Source organism: Pinus tabuliformis, chromosome 6 (assembly GCF_031772625.1).
Source record: "Pinus tabuliformis cultivar Carrire ecotype Pingquan chromosome 6, CPIR1, whole genome shotgun sequence".
Lineage (NCBI taxonomy): Eukaryota > Viridiplantae > Streptophyta > Pinopsida > Pinales > Pinaceae > Pinus > Pinus tabuliformis.
In genome coordinates, this window is record NC_142292.1 from 426238529 (window position 1) to 426257192 (window position 18664).

At 37.5% G+C, this 18664-nt stretch overlaps 1 long non-coding RNA gene across 1 annotated transcript in view; it reads right to left on the bottom strand.

Moving 5' to 3' along the window:
- Positions 1 to 11611: 11611 nt before the first annotated feature.
- LOC149259124 (uncharacterized) overlaps positions 11612 to 18664 on the bottom strand; it is a 146222-nt gene continuing 139169 nt past the window's right edge. The window contains exon 3 of the long non-coding RNA XR_016246773.1: positions 11612 to 11914. This is a non-coding gene — a long non-coding RNA (uncharacterized LOC149259124). The remainder of the gene's footprint in view (positions 11915 to 18664) is intronic.

Below are 18664 nucleotides of genomic sequence, written 5' to 3' on the forward strand. Positions count from 1 at the left end.
ACGAAGTCTTTTGAGGATAAAATCCATCTGATAGAGGTCGAGAGTCATCATCTATCCTTGACATCTATCCACAACGGCTTTTCGGAGATAATGCCAATCCACAATGGGTGTCCTAGTGCATTGTATCTTCCTCCCTTCTCCATCTATAAGAGTTTGTCCTCATGCATTTGACAAGCTAGTTTTTGGAGTTTTTGAGTAATGCTAGTTGTGATTATGCTTGTCTTGAGTGATAGTAAGAGTCTTGAAGCATAGGGAGGTTATACTGCCGGAAGTCTGAGAGAGAGAAGGTCTATTGCAAGACATACATAGCTGCTCGCCTAGCCAGAGGAGAGGTTCAATGTCAGAACCTTGGTTGTATCTTTCTCTGTTTATTATTCATTAATAAACGACTACTATTATGGTTCCGATCTTACTGTTCATTATGATAATGTTTGATCTATTTCCTTTCTGACTGAAATATAGTTGTATTTTAGTGGATTTTATGCTTGTTCTCGTTTCGTTCTTTGCATGTGTAGGTATCCATACGCGGGGATCGCAAGGATTGTGACCTGCCGGAGCAAGGGAACGGGAGTATCAACTCTTCTTCGACATTAGCGTTGGACTCCAGGTTGGTTCTCGTAATCCACTTTCAGTATGCAACTAGGAACTTGCATAGTAGCGTGATTTGATTGTTGCTAGACCCATTTTGGGCTAGTGGGATCGCCTCTGTCCGCAGAGGGGATCTACCTCTCAAACAATTTGGCGACTCCACTGGGGTTGACCTCCCTGCCCAGAAGGTTGTACCTGCTGGGAGGGGAGTTGTTGTTGTTGCACAACTAAAGGTTGTCCTAACAGACCAGATGGCTGAGTGGGCTGGGCAGTTGGTTGGCCTAATTGGATTTGAGGCTGACCGACTTGCCCAGAAGGTTGACTATACTGGACGGTAGGTTGACCATGTGGTTGAACAGCTTGTCCAGATATTGGACCATACTGGACATTGGTTTGGTTTGGGTTAACAGATGATTGACCAATTTGTCCAGTAGGATAACCTTGCTGGATACCAGGTTGGACTTGTTGAACAGAAGATTGACCTGAATTACCAGAAGGTTGAACATAAGAGGAGAAAAACGGGCCACCAGAAGCAAAAGGGTTTCCATGGAAGGATTGCCCTTGTTGGTCTTGAGGAGGTTGTCTTGGAGATTGCGCAGATGATACTTGACCACCATGAAAAGAGGTGGAGCCCCAATCAATTGACAACGGAACTGATACCTCAACAAACGGTTGAGACGACAAATATGGATCGTATGGCCCCTGTGTTGGGACATTTGACGTAGGATCAAAGACTCCGAATAAGGAAGCCGAAGGACGACTAAAAATAGGAGTCGAAGAGGCTGCACATACCGTTGGAGCGGTTGTGATTGAGGTAACAGATGTACTGCGACTTTGCGGAGTAAAAGGCTCCGTGGTAGGAAAAGTCAGTGGTGACCAAATAGAACCCATGAAAGGAGTTCCAGAGGGCATAGTATCCCTTAATGCTTTATAACCTGGTGGTAGGTTTACAGTAGTGGGAGTACTACTGATAGGTGTAGGTTCCGTTGCGGTGGGAATTTCACCGCTCGTCGCAACGGATTCGTCAATCGTTGTAGGGGACAAGTCCTCCATATCAGAGGAAGAAGGTGGGACTGAAACACGAGGAGAAGTATAGTCCCAAAAAGGGACACTGTCCTCAGAAGGTTCCCAAACAGGGTTCCAATGAAACTGGTAAGTCTCGTTGCCTGGGGCGCGAGAACTAATTGGTTGTATACTCGGAACCACAGGAAGACTCACAACCGGTATCTCGGAAGAAGACGAAATTGGTAATTCCACCAGGATGAAACTTCACAAAACCTAAGGAATCTACCGAGACAAAATCCCTACTCAAACTAACGCAAACAAAATCTAACCGGGTAAATGTTATCGTGGCCGAATAAATTTTAGGACGCAAAGACACAACTTGACCTTTTCATGTTTTAAGAGTCGAGAAAAGGACAAAAGATGACTCTAGTCTCCTTCGAATGTTTAATGAGCACGAAGTGACAAGACGCTCACTGGCACCTTTTCTTTTAAGGAGTCCGAAAAGGATCAAAAGTGACTACTCTGGAGACTCTAGGCAAAGGGTTTACCAAACAATCCGTAAAACTGCTTATACACCTTGGCAATCAGATGAAAACCAAGGACTTCCCGTACGGCAGTCAATCTTCCCGAATGCTGTGTTCAGTGCATTACGGCTTGTAAGGCGGCAGACTCGGCTTCCTGTGGATAAAGGATGATAACCTAGTGGGGTCTCCCGTATATACGCGACGGTACGTGGGAGCTCAGTCCGTGCTAGACCACTATCGAGTCACAAGAGGAGGAATCACCCAACCGTAGTGTGAAACAATAGTGACTAGGTTTAATGACGCCGGAACATGTCTCTAGCCTAGACCTCTAGAATATGTGCGTTAGGTTCCAATGCGTTGTTAGATTCATTCGGTTTATTTTATAGTTGATCTTCAATTAAGTTTCAGTTTTTTGGTCCTACCGTATGTGATCTCTCAAAACTTCCTAAATGCAAACTATATGCCAAAATTATATCATTTCGTTCAATGAATTCTAACTACAGGAGAGTTGAGATTTTCAAACAAACAAAATGAACAATAAACAATCAACAAAGATCCTAATGCAGCTAATAACAAGAAATGAAACTTTTTATTTTCTTTTTAAAAGCAACAAATAACAATAAATGCTAACTAATATAATGCAAAAAGATCTTTTGTTTTTCTCTTTTTAAAATGGCATAATGCATTTAAACAAATCTCAAGAGATATTAACAAGCATAAACAAACAAAATTCACTCAATGCAAAGAGAACCAAATCTGAAACACCAAGATGAACTGTCAAAACAAGGAAAAGCGCAAAGACCTTCAATGAACCATGTGATCTAAGTTCAAATGAAGTCAAGCAAAATCCAAACAAGCTAGAGGTGAATTGCTCGAAGCACAGAATAACAAGCTTTAACAACCACTAGACAGGTGTGGAAAACAACCAAAAAGTTGACTGGACAATCAAAGAACCGAAACTTCCCACAGAAGGCTCGACATGCAAAGCCACTAGATGCTCTAGGGCTGGGATACAAAATCGATAGAAATAAGCAAACAACTGAAGGATAAAGGTAACAACCAGTCAAACAGAGGTCCAACACACTTCCAGAAGCTGCAAAAGATATACAAAGACAAAAATCTGAGTTTAAAGAGCTTCCAACAAACACACTGGCAAAATTCACAGGACTGGCGCGACTGTCAGCCTGCAACTTGCGCTATCAAGGAATTGGCGCGAGTTGCTGTTGTGCAACATGCGCCAACTGGCGCGACTGTCAGAGAGAAAAACGCGCCAACACAGTTTGCTGGCCCAAAAAATAAATAAAACAGCCCAGGGTCTGGTCAACAGTACTCAGACAGATCTAACAGCAAGAAACAGCTTTAAAGCTGACCCAGAAAGCTCATTTATGCAAGCAGGCAAGAGAAAACTAACATGCAAGACAAACTCCAAGCCATTCGGTTCATAAACCAAACCGGAGATCGACTGAAGTGGCGTTGATCTACTCCGCTAATGCAAAGCAATAGCGTTTCAAAGGCTGCCTGGCCGTGCTTCAGACTCCGTCCAAGGTTTATGAATCAAACAACAAATAGCTCCTCCCCAGTGGAGTCGCCAAATTGTTTAAGAGGTAGATCCCCTCTGCGGACAGAGGCGATCCCACTAGCCCAAAATGGGTCTAGCAACAATCAAATCACGCTACTATGCAAGTTCCTAGTTGCATACTGAAAGTGGATTACGAGAACCAACCTGGAGTCCAACGCTAATGTCGAAGAAGAGTTGATACTCCCGTTCCCTTGCTCCGGCAGGTCACAATCCTTGCGATCCCCGCGTATGGATACCTGCACATGCAAAGAACGAAACGAGAACAAGCATAAAATCCACTAAAATACAACTATATTTCAGTCAGAAAGGAAATAGATCAAACATTATCATAATGAACAGTAAGATCGGAACCATAATAGTAGTCGTTTATTAATGAATAATGAACAGAGAAAGATACAACCAAGGTTCTGACGTTGAACCTCTCCTCTGGCTGGGCGAGCAGCTATGTATGTCTTGCAATAGACCTTCTCTCTCTCAGACTTCCGGCAGCATAACCTCCCTATGCTTCAAGACTCTTACTATCACTCAAGACAAGCATAATCACAACTAGCATTACTCAAAAACTCCAAAAACTAGCTTGTCAAATGCATGAGGACAAACTCTTATAGATGGAGAAGGGAGGAAGATACAATGCACTAGGACACCCATTGTGGATTGGCATTATCTCCGAAAAGCCGCTGTGGATAGATGTCAAGGATAGATGATGACTCTCGACCTCTATCAGATGGATTTTATCCTCAAAAGACTTCGTGATCTGAAGGGAAAAAACATCTGGACGCACGTTTGTCAAAAATCATTACCAAACTTGGTTGGCGCGGGTGTTGTTCTAAGACAGAGCGCCAATGGTCGCACCCTCTTTTGAGGATCTCAGTGATTGGCGCGGGTAGGACATTGTGGACCCGCGCTAATGGAAAAAGAGCACTTTTCAGGGATATTTTGCAGAAGGTGTCTTCAGGGAACATGAAGTACATACTCAGGGGAACATAATGCAAGTGTTTTTAGGTTATGTCACTGCTCACAGGTCCCGGAATGCGTCCTCCAACGTACGGAAATAGGGGTAACAGGGATGGTGACCAATGGTGACAAATTACTGTGTAACACTTAGCCAACCAAGAACTAAAAGCTTTCAGATGAGCGTTAACACCAAGTGCATTATTGCCCTGAAAGGCAGGCAATTTATCCATCCCATGTTTTGGAAGATCATTGGGATAGCCTTGAATGTTAGCAAAGTTACAAGGGGAAAATATGTTCGTGATGTCCTGCTCAACCGGGTTAGGAAAAAGCAAATGGATATCAAAGAGAACTTCTTGTCCAAGATTAACAAGAAGGGTATGAGAAGAGAGTTTGTGTAATCGTACTCTGAGAGCCTTTTCAAGATCAGGAGCAGGATTAACCAAACTGATTGGATGTCTTCTAGTATACACTCTTGTAGAAGGTAGAGGAAGTGGAGTCGCCACTCGGACAAAAATCTTACTTGAAATAACCCGAAAGCAAGGAACTTATCCTAGTAAGAGACGAAAGGATGAGAAGAAAGAAATAAGATGAATGATGAGGAAATCTCATTGAAACGCCAAGAATAAAATGTCCCTGGAAGCGACGCCAAAAAATGTTGTCACACAGAATGTCTAGGCACCACGACAACAGCTCAAATCGAGGGTTGTCACCCTGATCCCCAATCTCTCCGTTTAAGTTGTCTCCCTACAACAGGCTAAGGGGGGTAGACCCTATGGAAAATGAAATGAAAAACTAGTTGGGAACTAACCAGTTCGGGAGACACAGTAAAGTGATCAAGTACTTGATTAAGATTTAGCAAGACTTATAGGATTTGATTAGATTTTAAATGATTGATACTAGTGCCTTATGGAGTCAACGATCTTGCTAAGGAAATTAAGACCAAGTAATCGCTTAGCAATTGTTGCTTAGATGAATGACTATCTTATATGAAATGTAGATTCTAAAGCTAATGTGACATGCAAGAATCTTGGTTGATTTTAGTTAAATGCCTATTTAAATGTGAAACCTTCAATCCTTTCTGTGTTGAGCCTGATTTCGTAGTAATTGGCAGAGAGAAGATAAGGCGAAGCACACTAAGGTGTGATTACTGATACATCTCCTGAAAATTTAACATACCTGGTGCCTCCAGTGCTGCAGAGAGTTGTGGCTCTAACCACTGCAAGGTCATCGTTTTAAGTACTATTAAAAGCAGGCTTCTCAAGCAAAGATGGATGGATACCTATCTCTCTATTGACCAAGCTTATGCTTGGAAGTAAATTTTATTTATGTAAAGCTAACTTATATGCAAATGCACCAGATGATGAGATGATGTTAGACTCGAGGATTAGAAACACTTATGTCGCAAAAGCCCTCAATCACTAAAATTAAATGTTCGCTTTATGGATGAAGACTTAAAAATAAACCCCTGAAAATATTACAATTAAACCACAAACATATTTCAAATATTTCTGATACAGTTATAGCTCAAAGAGAACAAAAACTTCTTTGAAAATTAATATCAATGTCAACAGATATTCACAAAAATTCGGTTTAGGAAACAAAAATATGCGATCTATTATAATTCCATGACAAAGCACTTTAACAATTACTTGAAAATATTCGCAATATATCTAACATGTAACACACATCAAATAATTCAAGCAATGACGATCAATTTCAATAGATGAAAGATATTCTAGCAGTTAAATTTCTAGAGATCCAAATACTTTAAACAACCATGAAATTTAAATGTTGATCAATTCCAATCCTATAATTAAAATGATTTATGCTTAGTGACTCACATCTGGGAAAATTTACCACTTTCTTATAGTTAATCTTTAGATACAAAAAATTTAAGCACATTTTACTATAGAGAAATGAAAAATGTTAATACCACAAAAGTTCTCTTTAGATTTTACCCTTAGCCTGCGAATACACCAAGAAGGAATTTTAAATTGACAATTTAATTAGTCTTTAGGAAAAAATTTCGATGTGCTAAATTTTACAAAACAAGACTTAATGTGGTAAATTATTAACCAAGATTTTTCTTTTAAATGTGACCCAAACAAATCAAACTAATGTTTTATTTTTTATTTTTATTTTTAATGGGCCAGATGCCACATAAAAAATTAAAATCTTTAAATGTGAAAATTAATTTCGATTTATTTCCTAATCACACAAAATAAACTTTTTAGGTTTTTTAAATGTTGAGAACTTTAGTTTTTTAGAAATTTTAATTTTTTTTATGATTTTTAAAATCAAAATCAAACAACACAAAAGAAAATGAAATGAAATTGAATATAAAAGATAAAACAAGACAGAATTGAATTTTTTGAATTTTGTCTGTTTATGCTTTTTGGATTAAAAATTTAAAAAAGGAAAGTGAAAAAAAGAAGACTAAAGGCAAATCATAAAACATTAAAACTAAACCTAAACCTACGAACACGCAAAAAAAAAAGGAAATGTGAATTGAAATGGGAATGGTTGCTTGCAGGTCAGTCGGCGGGAGAAGAATGACAATGGAGGATAGAGGGTTGGAACAACAAAGCTATGGTCGCGTTTGAGGATTATGAAGAGCAGCGGGTTAAGGGATGGACGCAGATGGGAGGCTGAGAGGGTAGTGATAGGAATAGAGCTTGATGAAAAGGGAAAACAACAATGGCAGCGAAAAGGAAGAGAAGCATGCATGATCTGAGAAGATAAGACGTTGGGGATGAGGAGCAATGAATAGGGATTGAGTTGCAAACAGATGAAATGTGTGATGGCAGTGTGCAGAAATGAAAATTCTTGGAGCAAGATATGGTAGCTTTTTCTTGTTTGCTTGCTATGCAGGTTGAAGGAGTAGCGAGGGCAACAACAAGGGAGCAACAAAAATAATAAAAAAGGAATTTGAAATCTCCCCAAAAAAGGAAAACATGACAAGAGGGGAATAAACCCAAGGCAGCAAAAATGATTTCGAAAACCTTAGGAGGACAGAGAAATTATAGTCCAAACTCAAGATAATCTCAGAAAAATGAATTTCACACTTATGCTTCAGATTTATCAATGAAACCCTTGTAAAATTGTTTCCATATTTAAAATATTTTAAAACCCTTGGACTGCAAAAATAATGCCCTTGCAAAAGCTGGTTTTGAGGCCATATCTTACCCTCCAGGGCCTAGATCTAGCTTCAAATCAAACTTCACCTTTAGATCTGTAACTTGTACCTGAAAACAAAAACACCCAGAACCCAGATATACAAAAAATAAATAAAACCTTAGAAACTCAAGTCAAAAAAAAAAAATTACAGATCTATGCACAAGAATCAGATCTACCAGATCTGGTGAGTGTGAGTCCAGCTCCGCTCCCAGATCTGATAATCTAAGGCTCTTAATAGCCAAATTTATTAATTTGGCACATAAAAAAATAAATTTTAAAATTTTAAAAGGAGGTGCTTAGCCCAAAACCCTTCATGCATCACCAAAAAAAATATTATGATAAGCTCGGGATGCAATCAAGCTGGGCTCTTTAGTAAATATGAATCAAGAGTTGGTTGGTCCAACTAAAAACTTCCTCGAACGCTCGATGATCTGAAAATCAAGAGTTTCCTGCAAAACTCAATTCAACCATCAAAATAGAGCGAGAAAAACGATAATAAAATTCAGATAAATAGAGATACTTGCTATTATATTCAAAACTTAAATTATCATTTAAACCCTAATGATGAAGCAAGATACTTGTACTCAAATCACTCTTCAGAAGCTATCATCAAAGAGCTAAAAAGAAATTTATGCATGAAAATGACACATCTTACAGTATTTCCATGAAGAGTGACATCGGCGAATAATTAACCCCAAAGTCTTTTTTTATTATCAGAAAAGATTACACGAGAGCTTTTAACTTAGCACACGACTCAACGATCGGATGGATCAACTGACAAATGACCTCCTATTTAATGATAAATCTTCCAACGGCGAGTTCGAGTGATCCTCGTCAAAGCAATCACAACCGTTGATGAAAATTAAAATTTCTTTTAATCTCATTCGTCAAAATATTAAATTCTTGAAAAAAATAAATGCATTTTAATTAACTCAAAAATAAAAATTTTGAGTTAATTTCCTCAAATATTTGACTTTGACTTAAACTCCAAGGACCAAAGGCTTAAAATTTTGCAAAATAATTAATTTACCTTAGTTCCAGGACCTTTTAAAATTTGAATTTTAAAGAATCGATGAATTTTTCCTATGGAAAATTTAAATTTTCATAGGACCTAGAATTAATTATATTTCTGGCTTAGGATTTTAACTAATTTTTTGCCAAAAAAATTAATTACTTAACCTATGAGGGGATAAATTATTTTTCTAACCCTCAAGACACTTTACATCATAATTTTCATATCTTTTATATCATAAGGGGAAAAACCTATCTATAACAGACCCTCACAGACTACCCATTTCCACATCACAAATATAATCCAACAAACCAAGCAATTTGTAATAAAATAACCTAACCAAATAGTTAGGATTATTCCCAAATCACTTTTACATATACTCGATTTATAACACTAGGACTCGCCTAAGATCCCATTGACAAAATACATTCCAACTTTGGGGTGAGAATGAAGGAAAACTCTTCCGACCATCTGGGAATGAATCGGCGAGACAAAAAACCTCCTAGAATGTAGATTGTCACAAAAAAAGTAGGTTTACCTAGGCAATTACATACATTACACAAATCTGCTGAAATTACTTACATCATATACGTGCAAAATGGGTTTACATTATAATATGATTATCAGACTGATGATGATAGCTAAACAAGATGGACACATCGATTAGGCGCAATCCCTTTTGTGAAAAAAAGGGGGTGTACTGCTATGGGTCGTTGACACGTAGTGGTCAACAAAACGATTTGCCAAGTTTTGAGTTACTCGTCACACTAACATTTCCACCTAGTTTTCTAATATTAGGAGGGAACTCCACTTGTGTTATTATAGGGAAACTCATGTTGATTCAATTGTTGGTTCGAAATATAGTAACATGCACTATTTGAGATGCATGAGAAATTTCCAAGGCTAGAGGAGTGACCCCCCTACATCATTCTTGGTAGTTAATCATTCTTTTAACTTCTTCTATTCTCATTTATGATCTTGATTTCACCTTGTCCTATTCTTCATCTATCTCTTCATAGATCATTCCTTTCTTAAATGGGAGAGAGCGGATAATGAAGGCAAACCATCTATGCCTTAATTCCTTTCCCCTCATCGTTATCATTCTTAATCCTTCGCCCTCATCACTATCATTATACTCCCTTGAGATCTAGATATTGAGAGCATGCACTTGTGTTCACGTACTGGTTGGATTTCTCACATCCAATACCATAATTATAATTTGTTTGCAATGACGAAACTTTGATATTCTCCACCACACAACCACCCCCCCCCCCCCCAAGGTAGATCCTTGGGCATGCTGATGTGTTTCCATTCCATGGAATTTTGTACTTTTTCTCAACTTTGAGTAATAAAGACCACATCTACAATCATTTGGCAACCATATTTTGAGTACTAGTGTAAGAATATATACCACTTAGCATAGCTCTTGCTATTTTTTCAATTTTCTAAAGGTAATGAATTTGTAGGACTCAAGCACTCTACATTTTCCCAATAGGTTTTTTGGCAATCATTCATTATCTCCATTTCAAGGGCAAAGCACCAGTCACTTAAAATTCTTGTTGATCTTAATCATTTAAGGAAAAACTAATTTAAATCTTGCAAAACAACAATTCAATGATTATTGAGGAGATTACTTAGACAACCATAAAAGGTTACTTAAGTGTTTTGCTTGGTTTCTACACTAAGTAAGTTGATTGTTTTGCAACTTTGATTGCACAAATAGAAATAACTATAACAAACTTCCTATTTACATTAACTTAATTCATCATACAAAAAACAAATTTGCATTTTAATAATGTTGTCTTGACATTTTCAATGAGTTTGTAACTTTTGCTGCAGAAATAGAAAGAAACCATATCAATTTTTTTAATTGTGTTAACTCAATTCATGATACAAAGTCATAATCTGCATTTTTCTAATGTTTTCCTATCATTTCAATGAGTTTACATTGATGATCTGCGCTTTTTGTTGCAAAAACAAAAGGAAACCATAGCAAATTCAAACTTTCCAGTTTGCACCATCACATACATCCAACATTTTTATATATTTATGTATTTTATTAGACTTTGGGGTTATTTTAGTTTGTTGATCTGCAATTATTATTATAGAAACAGAAAAAGAATATCACCTATTTGTCACTTCTCTCAGTCAATTTTATCAATTACAGTTGTAATTTACTCATTTTAGCTTGTTTCTGCAACATTGTACTTGCAGATTTCAGACATCATTAGTGGAGAACAACATCGATTTGTTGATTTGAGGTCATATTTATCCCCTAGGAATCATATTTGACACCTTGAATCACTTAGAGAAGCTCTCTTGTGGTTCGGAAAGCCCCAACCCAAAGCAAGAGGAATCAGTTGAAGGTGACAATGGATCTTTTCCTAGTGTCATCCAAACTCTTTTTTATCTTTTCAATAAATGAATTTCCAAGTGATCACATGATCCAAGAGAAAGATGACTTGAATGGAATTTATCCAATAAGAGTCCAGGCAACTCTAGTTTCAATCTTGCTAGAAGTTCGTTGTAAGAACCATCATCTCCACGTCAAATGACTTAAGCACGGGAAGAGATACAATGTGGAAATGTTCCTGATAGCATGGGAGTTTGCAAAGTTGATGTGGAGAATATTTTTTCCCAACATAACCCTATATGCAAACCTGGTTAAAGTTTTGGCTGGCCACAAAACTACAAAATCATGATGGATAAATTCAAAGAAAAACATATCGTGGGTCCACATAGTTCATCTACCAAAGCAATTTTAGCTTGAGATAATAGAAAAGCCTCATCTGCTGACAAGTTCTTTCTTGAAGGTTTTATTGAGAATTAATTACAGAGTAATAATGTAGATTGCCCCATGAAGAAATGGGCAATCTAACATTTAATGTCAAGCATCAGATCATAAAGCAATAAATATTTCAAACTTTATGACAAAATAAGCTAATTATGAACAATGCCACTTGGCCAGGTTAGGTTCTTCACTGGCCTAATGATAGCTTCTACTTCCTCCAGCAACTCTTGATCAATACATCGACCTTCTTCAACTTCAACAGTGGCAGCAATATTTTCTCGAACCTAAAAGAACAATTGAAGGAATCATGTCAGAAATTACAAATCAACCAAAAAGAAAATGAATCCAAAGAAATTCCAAATGCTAATGGTAACCAATCAACCTCTTTTCGCATTAAATTTTTTATTGTGAAAGAACTTTACTTTTAAAATCTCTCTGAACGTGGTGTGAGCTAAAATTGTATTGTCATTGCAGCAAATTATGAATTATATTTTAATCCCCTAGCTTGAGAATTTGGATTTTTTGTGTGTGCGTCTGTGTTGGGGGTTGGGGGCGCAGGAGGTCGTGTAATGCAAATTATATTACCTCAAAAATTCAAATGTTATAAAAGGTAATAGGATCATTCAGAAAATTTCAATCATCCATTGCCTATTGGTAATGGCATAATTTTCATGATGATTGCTCACATGTAGGAAGAAATAATGTGGCTCCAAGCCCTTCAAGTTTTTGCTGCTACTTCTGGAAAAATCAACTTTGTAAAAACATAAGATTCTTCTTGTTCATTTGAGTACCATCCAAGCAATATCCATGACAAGCTTAAGATTCTTCTTGTTCATTTGAATACCATCCATGCAATATCCATGACAAGCTTCTCTAGGTGCAAAAGATAGAAGATAATGAACTTCTCAACTACCTTGGATTTCCTCCTGTAAAAGACTAACCAAGGCTAAGGAATGGTCCATGCTCCTCCGAAGGAAGAAAAGAAAGATGGATGCTTGACCTAGTAGATCATTAAACCCAGAAAGGTGGGTCACTAAGTTGAAAAATACCCTGTAGCACCTGGCTAATTATATTTGTTCTATTATGAATGTACCTGAAATTATCCTCAACTTCTTAGCCAAAATCCTTTAATATTATTTATTGGACCTTATAAAAAGTAAAATGGAAAAGAAAAAGGCTTTCAAACTTGTGGCATGGCCCACCATTTCTACCCCAAGACAAAGGAGGATTGGCTGTCCAGGAAATGTTGTTTCCTATTATAAAAGGGCCAAAGCACTTCTAGGAAGTCTTCCACTTATTTGAGAGGAAAAAATTATTCTTCCAATATTTCAACAATGGTAATTGCAATAAACTTTATCCATTACGTTTAAACAACTTAGGTACTTAACTATAGGAATTAATGAAATCAACTCAATGCAAAACAGTCCCATCTTTACTTGATCCTATAAACAATGAGAAAGTTGGAAACTTTTAGAATACAAGGTGAAGATGGCCCATTTGTATTCTAATGTGTTTCTATCCATGGATTAAACAATCTAAGGGTGATGGAGTGTGAGTTGATAGAGTGACTTCTTCAACCTCAATGACACTAATTGATTTCGAACTATGGACCTGTTTGGCTTCATAGATGGGATATCCCCCCAATGATTTGTGTTATTTTTTAATACCAGATCTGATTTAATTTTCCTAGCAATTTATCTTATACCCATAAAATATTTTACCCACTAAAAATCTTTCTTGAAAACTGCTGAAAATAAACAGTGGTACTTTAACTTCACAATTTTGCGGTGGAATTAAAAACATAAAATCAGTCACAATAACAGCAAAAATTTGGTCAACAAATTCTCCTTCGCTTCCCTATTACTCAGTAAAATTAGGGCTCCTATACCAAGGAAAATAACCCTCGGGGAATACACAGAAAATACAACAATTTAAAATGTGGAAATAACAACTCTTGAAAATTTTGGCTTCCTGGAAAAACTCTACCCTTTGATATTTTCGGCCCCTGAAGAGCTCAGCTATTCCCCTTGCAATTTGGCCTCCCCTTTTCCACCTACACAGCCGCATGCATGTTAGAGACATCAGCCTCTCTCTCCTAGGCTGTATGGCCCCTTGCGCAAGCCTCCACTGCAGCTCGGCCTCTGAATTCTTCTTGCTAAAATATCCTTGCTACACACTTTTCTTCTTCTCTTCAGTTTTGAGTCTCTCACTCACACTTGAGAAAATTACTCTCCCAAGGATTCAATGTGTCTTCTTCCTCTCCCTTAGGCTCCTTTTATAATTTCTTTATGAACTAGATCTCAAACCCTCAATCTCCTAAGTGATGGATGGCTAGGATTAAATCATAAGCCTCACTTGAGAGCAATGGTTGAGATTAGATCTAGATCACTTAAATTATTAATTATTTAAATTTAGAAAAGTAGCTCAATCACCAACATTAATCAACTAAATTAATTAATGTGCTTTTCTTAGTTTGACTCAGGAAAGAAACCATAATAATCGGTTACTCATGAGCAAGCACCTAAATAAGATTTTGAACATCTTCTACATGCTTAACACCTAGTCTAAGCAAAAGCACTTGTCCGAGCTATAATTAACATGAACTGTAAAATGCCACCCCTAGTTTATATTTGTAAAACACAAACTTGCCTTTTACAAGAGGCTTGGTTAGAATGTTTGCAACCTGCTCATTTGTGGAGAGATATTGGACCTGTTGTCGCCCAAATTGTACTAGCAATATGCGACAACGTTCAGGGCAGGGGATGTCACTTTGATCCCTGGCCTCTCTATTCTAGTTATCTTCCTACAACAAGCTATGGGGGGAGTCCCTATGAAATGTGAAGATGGGATACTTGTTGGCAACCAACAAGTCCAGGAGACACAACTGAATGGCCTAGCAACTTGGTTAATTTAGCAAGTTGAAGATTAGATTAGATTTATCTTGAAAGACCAGTGCCTTTATGGAGTCGATTACTTGCTTAAAATAAATTATTTACCAAGTCGCCGGATGAATAATTGTTGTTTTAAAGATGCTTCACTATCCTATATGAAATGCAAATTCTACAATCTAAGTGAGATGCAAAATCTTGGTTTATTTTAAATTATATGCCTATCTAAGTGTATCCTTCCTCTCAACTGTTTTGAAGCTAGTCTCTAGAGTAGGTTGTGAGAGAAAAACCAAGGGGAAGCAAGCTATGGCTTGATTAATGATCGCTCCCCTTGAGTTCTAACCACTTGATGCCTCCAGTGTTGTAGAGATTGTGGCTCTGATGACTGCAAGGTCACCGTCTTAACTACTAAAGAGGTTCTAGACTTCGCAAGTTGGGTGAGAAAGGTGGGCCTATTTATCTATCGAACAAGCTTATGCTTGGTAGTAAGATAATTAATTCAACACTAGGCCTAAAATGCAAGTGCAAAATATGAGAGAAATGTTATCAAAACCAAACCGGTGATCGAACCAAAAAACCTTGTGGACCGGGAACCGGTCGGAACCAATAAAAACCAAAAAAAAAAATGGTTTACTAAAAACACATAAAATATTCATATTTTAAAGAAAAACATATATATTCATGTGCATCCATATGAATCTAAACCATTTATACACAAATATCCAAAATTTCTCATTTACATAGCATGTAAGGGTGCACATAACTAAAATAGCATCGAGTGCAATCCATATCTGAACCAAAAATACATCAACAAATAGGCTCTATATGGCCTCTAGCACCCAAAAAAAATCTTTCTACAACAAATGTCTACATATCATCAAAATCATTTCTTATATTGGGGTCTTTGTCATCAATATAACCATTTAGGCATTAAAATAAGATAGAAAAAACATAGCATGTCATCTCAAGATTTTGTTTGAATGATGGGTATATTTTTAGTAGAGTCATGATAGAGGAGTTCGAAAACCAATGCCACTAACATAAAAGTACATAGAGGGCTTGGTGCTATTTATTAAATACTAGTTCCATACCCTCGTACATGACAAAATCCAATGGAAATGTTGCAATCCCCCCAATCCTAAAAAAGTGTTAGGTTTTTTGGATTTTGAGTGAAATATAAAATTCTACTTTCTCCATATGAAATCCAATGAGGTTGGAACTACTCTCAAACATCCCGAGTCATTTCATGGTAATGTTAAAAATTTAAGTATATGGATGAAAATGAAAGATTACCATGAATTGCATAGCAATATGAGGGCCATAGGTTTGAATAATAGGCTAGCCTAGGGGAGAATTAGAAGTGGTCCAACCAACTGAAAAATCAAAAAATCAAAAAAGACAATTTTTTTACGCTGGCTTGCATAGGTGCAAACTGCACGGAACTAGTCCTAAACTGGCTAGTTCGATGCAATAGGTTGATTCGGTATCGAACCGGCCAGTTCAGTTATGAAACCAACCAGTTTGGTACCAAATTGGAATAGTCGGTTTGGAGGCCCGGTTTAGACTGGTTTTGGGCCAAAAATGGCTAGACCGACCATTTCCATCGGTTCTGGTTTGGTTCTGATAACACTGTATGAGAATGTTCTTAAGGTGAGATTGTTAAAGTTCTTAAGTACTTAAAGACAAGATACAATGATTTTCAATTCAGAGTATTGAAGTACTTAAACAATGAATTAATGACAATCTCCACAAGAGGAAGTGCTCAATTTAAATGGTGCCAGAAAATATTGCCAATATTATCAATAGAAAATTGCTTTAAGAGATAGACAACACCAATGCTCAAACAATTGGCAACTTTCAAGATTAAAACAATGAACCATCAATATGCCAATTAGGTACACAAGAGAGAGACTTAGACTTCTTATGGATGCAATCAGATCTCTTATCACAATTATGATTAAACTTGGTTAAAGTGATTTAAGAGCGCCTTAGATTATAAATCCACAAGAGCTTTGTATCTACTTATCCAATGACAATGATAGCAATGAGAAATTAAAGAATTAAGCACCATGTCACTTAGAGCAATTAGTCAATCTCTTTAAACACTTATCAACTTAATTAGAGCACTTGTGTGTTAATGCAATATGCTAATGCAAGAGTGAAAATGGATACCAATGATGCAAGAGATGCAAAAATGCAAAAAATGGATTAGCCAAGAGACATATGATTGCAGCAGTAAGAAAATCACTCAATTCCACTATTAAACAATTATCTAAGATCCACAATATGCAAGAAACAAGAGCTAAGTGAGATTAGATTGTATATTATTGGGGTTTTGAGGCTTTATTTAAATTTTTGTATAAATTGGGTTCTTGGGCCTTCTCCATTTCATTTGTGCAAGTGATAGCTCAAGGGTTTGCAGCAACAATTAATTTTTGAGCCTTTTATTCAAGAGAAGGAAGTTGATCTAGGTTCTAGAGGGTAATATCTAGTCTTCCCAACTCCCAGTAAGTCAACGATCAGCTAGAGGAAGAAAGCCGATAGCATTTTGGGTCTTTTGTAGTGATTTTTTGAGGTAAATTTGAGTTTGCAAGGGCGTCGTGGCCTATATTGGCTAGCCACACGCCTTGTGAGGCATTTCCTCCTTGGTCATAGCCCCTGACGGCTTTTTTTGCTTGCCACAACCCTTGTAAGGGTTTCTCTTCCCTTGCGCCAGGGCTTTAAGGCCTTTACTTGTGGGCGGCAACCCCTTTGTGGACCTCGCTTGGCAACTATAGGCCTCCAGGGCCTTTTTCTTGTGAGTCATAGCCCTAAGAGGGCTTGCAGCTCTTGGCCGTGGGCCTATTTGGCCTCCTCACCCTAGCCGCTAGCCTTATTAGGCCTTCACACCCTCATTACAATCATTTTGGGCATACTTCTGAGTTTGGCACTGATACTTGTGATTGCATGTCTATGGTAAGGATTTGAAGTTGTTTACATTGTGTTTCAAGCTAAAAATTTGTTTTCCAAACCTTCCAGAGGTTGATCACCAAGTTTCAAGCATTAAACATCACATGTTTGTGGTCAAATCTTCAAATTTGCATGCCCTAGCTTTGCTAGCTATTTCTCTATAAGGTTGATCTCTTATTGGACTGTGTATGTGGGATAACAATCTGTGGTTGCAACAGTCATAAAGGTCTAATATTTGGTTTTGAACTAACACTTGGTGAGTGCAGTTATTGAGAAGTAATCTATTTCACATCTCCAAGCTTGGCATTGGTTATTAGGCCTTAGGGTTTGCTTCTCTTGACCTCATCTTTCATTTGGATTGATTGCATAATTTATATCAGATCTGATATATTGCCATAATGTGAAAATTCCTGAATCTAACACTTTAGAAACCCCTACTGCAATATCTGGTTTACTATCTCCTACGTGATCTTTACATTAACAAATTATTTAATAACATAAACATCGAAGTAAACACAATTGCAGCCTTCACAAATATACAGATCAACAACTGAAATAAACTAAGCCAACACAAGGGACACTATTAATTTTGGGCAATCATCCCCCAAAAAACCCACTGTGGGAAAACCGATGCAACATATAGAGGGTTTTATTATTAAGCAGATTCTGAATACAACTAGAGTGCCAGAAATGGCTCACCCTTTAGAGAATTTCCTTGGCAGCAATACCTCTATTCCGAGACAGATACTGTGTCAACCAATCAACTCTCAGTCTGTCTCATTGAATCACCTTAGTGCAGCCTCTGAAGCCCTCTGCATTAACTGCGTCAAACTCTATGGCCTTTACGTCAGCTCCTTTGGCCCTCTGCGTGCTCTGTGCTGGCCTCCTTAGCCTCTGCATTAGCCTTACTAGGCTCTGCACTGCCTCTTCCAACACTCTGTTGCCTCTCTCATATGTATTTCTCAGCCTCCTGCCGAGCTGCCCCTCACTACAACTGATCACTTGTTCGATTTCCTCAGCAAACCTCGCCCCAAAAAATCGAACTGATTGATCTCTCATGGTGTGTCTCTAACTGACCCTCAAGCCTCCTCTTATACTTTTCCTGTTGACGATTCAACAGCCGAGATTAAGTCTCTAATCAACAGCTAAGATTAGATTTGGCTTGATCCTCGTTATTTAGAACTTTCCCACCCATAT